This window comes from Triticum aestivum, chromosome 3A (assembly GCF_018294505.1).
Source record: "Triticum aestivum cultivar Chinese Spring chromosome 3A, IWGSC CS RefSeq v2.1, whole genome shotgun sequence".
In the NCBI taxonomy this organism is placed as follows: Eukaryota; Viridiplantae; Streptophyta; class Magnoliopsida; order Poales; family Poaceae; genus Triticum; species Triticum aestivum.
In genome coordinates this window covers 286,681,630-286,693,941 of record NC_057800.1, presented here as the reverse complement: position 1 = coordinate 286,693,941, position 12,312 = coordinate 286,681,630, and the positions used below count along the sequence as shown (strand labels likewise).

Sequence of the window (12,312 nt, the reverse complement as noted above, 5' to 3'; positions counted from 1 at the left end):
TGCTAGGTTGAGCATCAACATGAACATCATCATTAACATTATCACTAGGTTCATGGTCATTACCAAATTGTGTTTCAGCATCAGAAATAGAAATATCATTGGGATTCTCAGGTGTGTCAACAACGGGTTCACTAGAAGCATGCAAAAGTCCTATCATTTTTTTTCTTCCTTTTAGAAGGACTAGGTGCATCTACATTAGTTCTTTGAGAATCTTGCTCAATTCTCTTAGGGTGGCCCTCGGGATATAGAGGTTCCTGACTCATTTTACCCCCTCTAGTCATAACTCTAACAACATTATCATTTTTCTTATTATTTAATTCATTGAGCAAATCATTCCGAGCCTTAAGTACTTGTTCTACTTGAGTGGTAACCATAGAAGCATGTTTACTAATAAGTTTAAGTTCACCTTTAACACTAGCCATATAATCACTCAAGTGTTCAAGCATATCATCATTGCATTTCAATTGTCTACCAACATAAGCATTGAAGTTTTCTTGCTTAACCATAAAGTCATCAAACTCATCCAAGCATTGGCTAGCAAACTTAGTAAATGGAATTTCACATTTATCAAATCTATAGAGAGAATTTACCTTTACTACCTGTGTCGGGTTATCAAGACCATGTATTTCTTTAATAGGTGGTAAATTTTTAACATCTTTAGCTTTAATACCTTTTTCTTTCATAGATTTTTTTGCCTCTTGCATATCTTCAGGACTGAGAAATAGAATACCCCTTTTTCTTTGGAGTTGGCTTAGGAGTTGGTTCAGGAAGTGTCCAATTATTTTCATTAGTCAACATATTATTCAATAGCAATTCAGCTTAATCAACACTTCTTTCCCTGAAAACACAACCAGCACAACTATCTAGCTAATCTCTGGAAGCATCGGTTAGTCCATTATAAAAGATATCAAGTATTTCATTTTTCTTGAGAGGATGATCAGACAAAGCATTAAGTAATCAGAGAAGCCCCCCAAGCTTGTGGGAGACTCTCTTCTTCAATTTGCACAAAATTATATATTTCCCTTAAAGCGGCTTGTTTCTTATGAGCGGGGAAATATTTAGCAGAGAAGTAATAAATCATATCCTGGGGACTACGCACACAACCAGGATCAAGAGAATTAACCCATGTTTTAGCATCACCCTTTAATAAGAACGGAAACAACTTAAGGATAAAGTAATAGCGAGTTTTCTCATCATGAGTAAACAGGGTGGCTATATCATTTAATTTAGTAAAATGTGCCACAACAGTTTCAGATTCATAGCCATAAAAGGATCAGATTCAACCAAAGTAATTAACTCAGGACCAACAGAGAAATCATAATCCTTATAAGTAATAAAGATAGGTGAAGTAGCAAAAGCAGGGTTATATTTCATTCCAGCATTCAAAGACTTTTCTTTAAGCTTAGCTAATAATTTCTTAAGATCAGATCTATCATTGCAAGTTAAGAAGTCTCTAGTACTTTCTTCATCCATAACATAACCCTCAGGAACAACAGGCAATTCATATCCAGGGGGAGAATCTTCATCATCACTTTTATTCGTATTATCAGTTTCAATAATTTCATTCTCTCTAGCCCTAGCAAGTTGTTCATCAAGAAATTCACCTAATGGCACAGTAGTATCAAGTATAGAAGTGATTTCATCATAAATATCACGCATAGCAAAAGTGGCATCATCAATAACATGCGACCTATCGGAATCAATAGCAGAAGTAGGTGTCGCAAGTTTACTCAAAACAGAAGATGACAGTTCCTTACCTCCCCTCGTAGTTGAGGGAAAAATCTTGGTTCTTTCATCTTTCAAGTTCTTCATAGTGATTAGCAGATATAAATCCCAAGTGACTCAAAGAATAGAGCTATGCTCCCCGGCAACGGCGCCAGAAAATAGTCTTGATAACCCACAAGTATAGGGGATCGCAACAGTTTTTGAGGGTAGAGTATTCAACCCAAATTTATTGATTCAACACAAGGGGAGCCAAAGAATATTCTTAAATATTAGCAGCTGAGTTGTCAATTCAACCACACCTGGAAACTTAATATCTGCAGCAAAGTATTGAGTAGCAAAGTAATATGATAGTAGTGGTAACGGTAGCAAAAGTAATTTTTTTGGTTTTATAGTGATTGTAACAGTAGCAACGGAAAAGTAAATAAGCGAAGAACAATATATGAAAAGCTCGTAGGCAATCGATCAGTGATAGATAATTATGTCAGATGCGATCAATCATGCAACAGTTGTAACATAGGGTGACACAGAACTAGCTCCAGTTCATCAATATAATGTAGGCATGTATTCCGAATATAGTCATACGTGCTTATGAAAAATAACTTGCATGACATTTTTTGTCCTATCCTCCCATGACAGTGGGGTCCTATTGGAAACTAAGGGATATTAAAGCCTCTTTTTAATAGAGTACCGAACCAAAGCATTAGTACTTAGTGAATACATGAACTCCTCAAACTACGGTCATCATCGATAAGTATCCCGATTATTGTCACTTCAGGGTTAACAGATCATAACACATAATAGATGACTATAGACTTGCAAGATAGGATTAAGAACTCACATATATTCGTGAAAACATAATAGGTTCAGATCTGAAATCATGGCACTCGGGCCCTAATGACAAGCATTAAGCATAACAAAGTCATATCAATATCAATCTTAGAACATAGTGGATACTAGGGATCAAACCCCAACAAAACTAATTCGATTACATGATAAATCTCATCCAACCCATCACCGTCCAGCAAGCCTACGATGGAATTACTCACGCATGGCGGTGAGCATCATGAAATTGGTGATGGAGGAATATTGATGATGACGATGACGACGAATTCCCCTCTCCGGAGCCCCGAACGGACTCTAGATCAGCCCTCCTGAGAGAGTTTAGGGCCTGGCGGCGGCTCCGTATCGTAAACGCGATGAATCCTTCTCCCCAATTTTTCCCCGAACACAGATATATGGAGTCAGGATGGACGTCGATGGAGCATCAGGGGGCCCACGAGGCAGGGGGCGCGCCCCTCACCTTCGTGGACAGGGTGTGGCCCCCCTAACGTTGATTCTTTCGCCAGTATTTTTTATATATTCCAAAAATAATCTCCTTTTATTTTTAGGTCATTCCGAGAATTTTATTTCTGCACAAAAATAACACCATGGCAATTCTGCTGAAAACAGCGTCAGTCCGTGTTAGTTCCATTCAAATCATGCAAGTTAGAGTCCGAAATAAGGGCAAAAGTGTTTGAAAAAGTAGATACGACGGAGATGTATCAGGATGCCACCTGTCGGTCAACCTTGACGAAAGCACTTCTATGACGCGCGATTTATCGTCATGAAAGCGGACATTTCTGTGATGATAATTTGGTAATGTCATGAAACACTTCTACGACAGCACATGTATGACTATCTTGATTCTGTCATAAAATTATCATGGATGTATATGCATGGTAGAAAACATGATCTAATGTGACAAACATGTATCATCACGAAAGTGTATTTTTTTAGTGGTGTCAGCAAAACTATTGATACACTGAATGTTAGTAAGGCTATGAATTACGAACGAATAGTGCGTCAGCAAATGTGTAGACGCACGGCCTGCCAGTAAAAGTGTACACCAAGACGGACTGTGCGTCGGTAAGTGTAAGAATCGCTTACCCACAGTATGTTGATAAATGTTTGGGACAAACAGGGTGACCTAAATGAAATGTTCGCGCCGAACTGAAAATGAGGCGGGCTCTTTTGAACGAAAATTTCTGAGTCTCTGGTAGAAGAAGCCACGCAGCCCCACCGTTTCCCCCCTTGCGTATATACCTAAATCACAAATCCACCGTATCATCCCTATCCTCACCGTGCGCCGCCCGCCTCTACCCATCCATCCGCCGCCACAGCCATGTCGGCGTCACCGGCCATCGCCTCTCTACCACCTCCCTCTCCCCCCTACAGAAACTCCTTGCCTCACCCCACCGAAGGAACCTCCTCTCCTCACCCGTGTGCCGCCTGCCTCTACTCAGCTCGCCACCGCCGGCACCCCGTCACCGGCACCGCCCACCGCCGCCGGCACGCCGTCACCGACACCGCCCACCGCTGCCTCACCACCCCATCGACGCCGACCCCTTCACGTTGTTTGGTAGCCACCCCACCTCCCTCTCTCATGGCCAGATCCTTCCCTCCCCTTCTGAATCAAAGTGGTGTCGCCCTCCCCAGGGTTTGGGCACGCTACAACAAGAACCCACCTCGCAACCTCGGATTTGAGCCTGACTTCCATCTCGTTCCCCTATGGTTTTCGTTTTTTATTTTATTTATATTGTTCTCCTAGTTGCAGATTCACGGGTTAGGTGATGGGGATCGATTGGAGCTGCCGCGTGAGGAATGAAATTAGATCTACTGCATGCTTCATCAACGACTGCCAAGTGATGAGATCTACGGACCCATTCTCTTCTCATGACCACAACACGTCTGGTAAGCTCCCCTCCATGCTTTTCCACCACACAGGCTGAAAATCAAGTGTTTGATTGATTTCCTAGGCTTATTCATGCTTTGTAATTGTCGTGGATTTCCCTACACTGCACACGGTTGGAGGAAGTTAAATAAGTTGTTGATTTGAAGTGATAAATAAACTAATCAAGTAGTTACATGATTTCCTAGGCTTATTCATCCATGCTTTGCTATTATTGTGGATGTTTCCATGCTTCCATGCTTGCTTCAGTGTTCCCTAGTCAGGTTCAGGTGCATCATCCATGTGCTGTGCAATTTTCTACTTTGTTACCAGCACACAACAATAGGAACTATCTTTACTGAGATGCCAATTAACAAAGTTAGTGATAGTAGTAGGTAATCACAAAAGCTAATTCACAATTCCACCGTCTATCATCCTCTTCTCACCTAGCTCTGGTGAACGGCAGCGGCGACGGATCCCCTCTCATCGTGCCTTTGTCACCCTTTGTCTCATTATGTGCTCTAATTCTTCTTACTCCATATTTTCTTTCCTCTGAACTGCAGCATGAGAAGACAGGTTTGAGTTCAGGTCGTTGACCAGGACAAACAGCAGGCCGGACAATAATAACTTTCCCCCTCAGGTATAACCAGCAAATAGTTTTTCTGCAATTGAATGATCTTTTTAAGCTTGTTCACATTTAATTCTATGATCTGCTGGTCAGCAAATACATTTCTTATTTTCCCAAATACATGAGCTCTATTGTACGCATATTATTATTTCGCATGCTTAATGTGAAAAAACGGATTTGCCCATATCATTATCTTTGGTGTGTTCTAGCATTATGTAATTTTAGTACAATTATTATTCTACATGAATTTCTCTGTTCATTTGAGTCTGCTGAAGTATTAAAAAAATTATGGAACATGTTCTGAAGCTCCTATTAGGGATGAAAACACTTGATGTAGTAAGAGCGAATAGATTTGTGTTGTGTGCTTCAAAATAGTTTGCCATAGTGCCCTATTATATTACTAGTTTCTTTGTGGGTTTTTTCTCAAATTCCTATTAATGTCCTTATCTATCTACAGGAAGAGCTTCTTGGACTTGACCCCAGAGATAGCAACATTTCTGTTGTTTGTGGGCATGTTGGGGTTGTAATTTTACTACTCCTTTCACATGTTATTAGCACTTTCAGTTACCGCACATTTTCTACCATATATGTAGCTGAAAATTTGTTTCCATCATATGTCACATCTTATATGCCTAGTGGAGGGAACAAAAGTAAATCCAAAAGCTCCTTTCACAATAGCTCAGCTATGAATAGTGGTTTAAATTCTTGTAGTATCTTCACATCTATTGCACGAAAGAAATTTCACTTTACATTTATGATTTTGATGTATGGTATATAAATGGCATCCCTTTTTAATTTTTGTATGTTGCATGAGGCTTGCCTGTTGCCACTTTACTTTGAAATACAACAGTAAGCTATTATATGCGTATTTTTCAGCTCAACTCTTAAATTTCACTTATTTTAGACAAACATAGTAAAACCTACTAAACAGATTCATATCATGCATAATAATATTTTCTCTAGTTCTTTGTCTAAACCATTTTACATTTGATTGTGCTTATATATTGTCAACTATTAAATCAGGGTCTCAGGTAGATTATAAGGTTAAGGTTTGATCTCACCTGATGAAGTCTGACCAGAGTTCTAGATTCTTTGCTCTGTTTAATCAACCAAGTGATAGACTTGCTATTCACTAAGATGTTGAATAAAATAGGCTTGGCTTTATGAATTTTGAATGGGAAAATGATGTACTGGATATAGCTATAGTATGTCTGTGATACTGAGACCACTTACGCTTGGGCGCACAGCGAGTTTCTGCAAGTTCTTGTACCTTTTACCTTCTACAAATATGTGCCGCTTTGTTATTTTGCACTTTTTACTTTGCGGGAATTAACATAATGTGCAAAACTCTTACCAGGTGACCCTTGATGGTATGTTCATTTGCCTCTTGTTGCTGTACTGTTCAAATGCGCCGAGGCCCAAGGGCGAAGAAGACCAAAGGCTATGGATGGGTTTTATTGTGTCTTTTGGCAACAGTAGAGAGTAGAGTAGTATGATCTAGATATGGTAGAGTATTATCTTTAGGAACTTGTGTGGACATATTTGTCGATGGAACTTGCAATCACATATGTGAAATTTAACCAGATATGCTACATAGGTGAACCTAGATTTGTACACGGCTGAGTTTGCTATGAATTATGTGATGCTAAGCACACATGTGGAACATAGTTTCAATGCTTAATTTCTGTCCCAAGCAAACAAATTGTGTGAGCATGTCAGCCAACTTATGATAGATTGTATGTCGGCTAACAGAGAATGGAGGCACACAGTCTGTCGGTAAGTAATACAGACAATCTGTTTGCTAGCAAGCAAAATATCTACAGGTGCACGTGTGTGTCCGCAAGTAAAACATTTACGAACACACACGACTGTTGGCAAGAGAATGCATTACCGACACCCACATCTGTCTGCAAGAGAAAGCTTTGCTGACACATGGTCCGTTGGCAAGCGAAATGTATGTTGGTAAATACCTTTGCCCACAGCCAGGTTGCCGACAGAGGACACTAGACAGACTGCCGACAGAGGACACTAGACAGACAGTGTGTCAGCAAAGGTCTACACAGACATATTGTGTGTCACCAAATGCCACTATTGCCGACGCACACACGCGTTATCTATAGTGGATCGTTGTGTAGTGGACTCGCGTTCCATTCGGAAAGCGACGTGCCAGACCGACCGACCGTCTGGGGTGCCACGCGAACGCGACGGACGTGCTGTATACTCCGTACATGTTTACCGCCGTTTTCTTGAGGCTTTGCTCCATGGCGCAATCCATGGATACAATATTAGTATACTGTACTATTTAAAAGTTAAGGGCGGGGCTTTTCCCGTGCAGTAGGTGGGGCAATTCCGCCTAGTCGGTTTGAGAGAGACGCGAGAAGATGGGGGAGTAGGCTGCTGCAAACGTAGGGTTGTGTGATTTGACAACAAGTTACTGCTGGACAAGTGGGGCCCCGTGATTTGACTTGCCATTTTATCATTTTAACTGCGGCGCTACGACTAGCATGAGTCTCCCGATTCCTGATCACCTCCATGGTATACAGGTGCCTCTCCCAATACTCCACCATGTAGAGGCTGGCTCTTGCATGAGAGCCCATTCCTCCACTTTTTCCTTGCCTCTTTCCTCCACATATGGAAAAATGCCATGTAAGCGGGCTTATAGCCCACTATTGTACTTGCTCGTACAGGTGCTAAGCCTGCCACATAGGCATAAAGTCTGATGTGGCAAGTTAATTACTCTCTCCGTCTAGGTGTGCAAGTAATCTTACGAAAACTAAATAATTCCAAAACAGTTAGGCACGGTGCATGCATCGTTTCTTGTTTCTTGACATATCAACCAATAAGAGATGTGGGGCGTGCATACTTTTAATGACTTGAGACCACCATTTCATTGGAAGAGGTCACTCCTTGGCAAATGCAATAAATACTATGAAGAAAGAGATAGAGAGAATTAAAAAAACACTCTTACAACCAACCTTATAGCTAACCTTGTTGTATAAGTGATGACTATGTATGACATGCCAACATCAGATAGCCTAACGCACAGTGATAAATCTCTAAGGGCGCGACCACGCGAGCGAGACGACGGTCATGGTAGGTGCGACCATGATACGGGCTGCTGGCAGCCCTTGGATCTGAGATCGAACGTCGCATGCTAAGTTGCTGAAAATTTGCAGAATAACCCTATAGGATAGGATATTCACCCATAGGTCTAGAATCACGCCATGCAACTGTTCGATCTCAGATCCAAGGGCTCTCGGAAGCCCGTATCATGGGAGAATGGAAAGCTTCATATCACCTGTAATTTTCCCGACGCTTGACATGACATCGAAAGCCATTTAGTTGGGCATCGAGTAGACATGACATCTAATTGGGCCCCCTTAGTACTGTGCATGAATCCATTTATCCACCAGACAAGCCACTATCCTGCCGTTCGCATGCCCCACTCAGCATTTTTACAAAAACCGCTGACAGTTCTTGCTCGTACTCGTCCCCGGATGTCCTTTAACATTACGGCAGTTCGCTCCTAGTCGTCCCGTCCTTTCACATTACGGTAGTTCCACTAATCCTCACCCTCCTCCCAAATCCATGGCGTCCCAAATCTCCATGATCGGCAGTGAGTACAAGGTTAGAACCATCACCGGCGATGAGTTCGACATCATCTACACCCGTTCTTCCGCAATGGCGAAAGGATGCCTTGCTCGCTTCAAACGCATGTTCGAAAACTCAAATGATGAGTGGGTCGCTGGGCTAGATATTGAGTACACCATGTAGGATCGAAAGTATGTCTAGAGGGGGTGATTAGACTACTTGATCAAATAAAAATCTAGCCTTTTCCCAATTTTAAGTCTTGGCAGATTTTAGCAACTTAGCACAAATAAGTAATCAACCTACACGTGCAATTCTAAGAGTATAGCAGCGGAATGTAAAACAATTGCATACGAAGGTAAAGGGAGGAGTTTGGAGGGAGCAAACGCAATGTAGACACGGAGATTTTTGGCGTGGTTCCGATAGGTGGTGCTATCGTACATCCACGTTGATGGAGACTTCAACCCACGAAGGGTAACAGTTGCGCGAGTCCACGGAGGGCTCCATCCACGAAGAGTCCACGAAGAAGCAACCTTGTCTATCCCACCATGGCCATCGCCCACGAAGGACTTGCCTTAATAGGGTAGATCTTCACGAAGTAGGCGATCTCCTTGCTCGTACAAACTCCTTGGTTCAACTCCATAATCTTGATGGAGGCTCCCAAGTGACACCTAACCAATCTAGGAGACACCACTCTCCAAAAGGTAATAGATGGTGTGTTGATGATGAACTCCTTGCTCTTGTGCTTCAAATGATAGTCTCCTCAACACTCAACTCTCTCTCATAGGATTTGATTTTGGTAGAAAGATGATTTGAGTGAAAAGCACTTGAGGAAGGCTAGAGGTCAAGATTCATGTGGTTGGATTGGAATATCTTGACCTCAACACAAGTGTAGATGGTTCTCTCTCTCAGAAAATGTATGTTGGAAGTGTAGGCATATTCTGATGGCTCTCTCCACGAATGAAGAGTGGGTGGAGGGGTATATATAGCCTCCACACAAAATCTAACCGTTACACACAAGTCACCAAACTCAGTGGGACCGAATCATATAACTCGGCCAGACCGATTTAGTTCAAAATGTGAACGTTAGGATTTTCGGTGGGACCGATATGTCAACTTGGTGGAACCGATTCCATTAGGGTTAGGGCATAACGTAATCTCGGTGGGACCGATTTTGGTAATAGGCAAACAGAGAGTTGGTCAGGCAAACTCGATGGGACCAATTCGCTCATCTCGGTTAGACCGAAACGTTGCGAAGGGGAAACAGAGAGTTTGCATTTCAATCTCAGTGGGACCGACCGCTCATCTCGGTTGGACCGAAACGCTACGAAGGGAAATAGAGAGTTTGCAATCCCATCTCGGTGAGACCGAGATCCCTATTGGTGAGACCGAAGTGACTAGGGTTTTTGGCAGTAGCTATGTCAAGTGAACTCAGTGGCGCCGGATAGAAGATTTCGATGGGCCCGAGTTTGACTTTTGGTTTGGGACATATGTGGATATGGGAAAGTAGTTGAGAGTTTTTGGAGCATATCACTAAGTATTTTGAGCAAGCAACTCATTAAGCAACACCTCACCCTCTTTTAATAGTATTGGCTTTTCCTATGGACTCAATGTGATCTTGGATCACTAAAAGTAAAATGTAGAGTCTTGTGCTTTGAGCTTGAGCCAATCTTTTGTCCTTAGCATTTTGAGGGGTCAATTTTCTAATCCATGCCATGCCAATCATTGAGCTTTTCCTGAAATATTTATCTTCAAGTAGTATTAGCTCAATGAGCTATATGTTGTTAGGAATTACCAAAACCACCCAGGGATAGTTGCACTTTAAATCTCCCCCTTTTTGGTAATTGATGACAACATATAGATCAAAGCTTCGACAAATGATTATAAGATTGAAAAACATCGTCGCTTTGAGAAGTATGTGATAAGCAAGAGCCCCCCCCCTAAATTTGTGCATTAGTTAAAATTTGCTTTTGAATGCAAATGCACAATCGATTAGGATCATGGGTTACTCTTCCATGTCACATACATCTTGGTGGAGGGCTCAAAATGATAGAAATTTAAAGCATGCACTCATCACCAAGCAAGTGAATGATCATAGAAATTTAAAGCATGCACTCATCACCAAGCAAGTGAATGATCATATATGGAATATAAATGATAGCATCATTCAACCAAACATTAATGTAGCATATGATCAATCACATGACCACATAAGTATATCACAAGGACATAAGGACATAAAGTATCTCACACAAGCACACAAAAAGTTCAACCAAAAGCAAGAGAGATAAAAAGCAGACACACACTCTCTCTCGAAGCCTATGATCTATACATATTTCTCCCCCTTTGGCAACAAGTTACCAAAAAGTTTGAAAATGCATAGCGCTATACGTCTCTCAGGCTTGGTCTTTGGGAGGTGGTGTAGATAGAACTCCAAGGACGAAGGCTTCCGACGATGTAGTTGGAGCTGATGGAGTGGGTGCTGGAGGTGGCACTGAAGCTATAGCTGCTGGTGCTGACACTGAAGCTCTGGCATCTAAGACTGGCACTACAGCAGACCTTGGACCTCGTGGCACACGCTTAAAAGCATCAGTGGTTGCTTTTCCTCTCCTCTCCTCTGCTTCCTCCTGAAGCTGCTCAACTGCAGTCTGAATCTCAGTCACCTTGAGATCAAGATCATAGAATTTTGTCTCCACAATCCTCTCTAGGCTCTCCTGATTCCGGGTTAGGGTGGCCAATCCCTTCTCAATCCTCAGTGTAGCTTGAATCAGATAGCCTAACTGATCTTGCTTGCTCTTCAAGAAGACTCAAGATGCCTCTTCAACACTTGGTATCTGGGCAGCTTTCTCAGCCTTTTCCTTGGCTCTCTTCTCCTGGACTTGAGCTAATGATGGTTCCTCCTCATTCATCACAACACTGTTGTCTTCAAATTCAGGATGTAAGGGTAGGTGCTCCTTGTCCAGCAAGTAACTCCCTATGCCCATCTTAGAGTTGATGAGCTCCTGAATATGTGGAGCATACCCACAACTCCTCTTTTGATCAGCAACAGTCCTTTTGATAGTTTCTACAATGAGGCTCATAACTTTGAACTTCTGGGGAACATAAAAAATTTGCAGCATGTTGATGGAGTGTCCTCTAATCATCTTGTGATCTCCTGACTTGGGTAGCAATGTGTGCCTTAAGATCCAGTTAATGGTAGGTAGACCAGACAACAAGAAAAATGCATAGATCCAAGCTTGTGAGTTTCCAAAGCCTTATCAGGGATCTCCTTGTACATGTTTGCCATTGAGTTGTGGTCTTTCTTCTTGGTGGCATACACATCCAAGTCATCTTCATGTTCTTTGGGGGCATTGATTAGCTTGGCCCATTCTTCAACTGTGGACTGGTACCTAGTACCCTCAGACATCCAAACTATCGTTCCATCTAGATAGAAGTGGACAGTGGAGTAAAACTGCATGATCAACTCATCATTCCACTTGGTGAGCTTTTGTCCAACGAATTCATCTACTCCACAAGCCTTAAAGCTGTCATACACTCCAGGGAAGTGATCTTCATTTTCCTGGATGAACTCCCAGTCCACACATTTCATGTCACACACTATGGGCTTCTTGTCAAGAAAAAATGTCTCATAGAAATCTTGTCGTTCCTTTATATGGAACCTGTA

The 12,312-nt window shown here is 42.0% G+C and overlaps 1 long non-coding RNA gene across 1 annotated transcript; it reads left to right on the top strand.

Annotated features, from left to right (window-relative positions):
- The first annotated feature begins 3,772 nt into the window (after positions 1-3,772).
- On the top strand, positions 3,773-6,725 carry LOC123061188 (uncharacterized). The gene is made up of 4 exons (XR_006428637.1): positions 3,773-4,123; positions 4,319-4,455; positions 4,996-5,072; positions 5,518-6,725. It is a non-coding gene; the product is annotated as an uncharacterized lncRNA (long non-coding RNA).
- Positions 6,726-12,312: the final 5,587 nt, after the last annotated feature.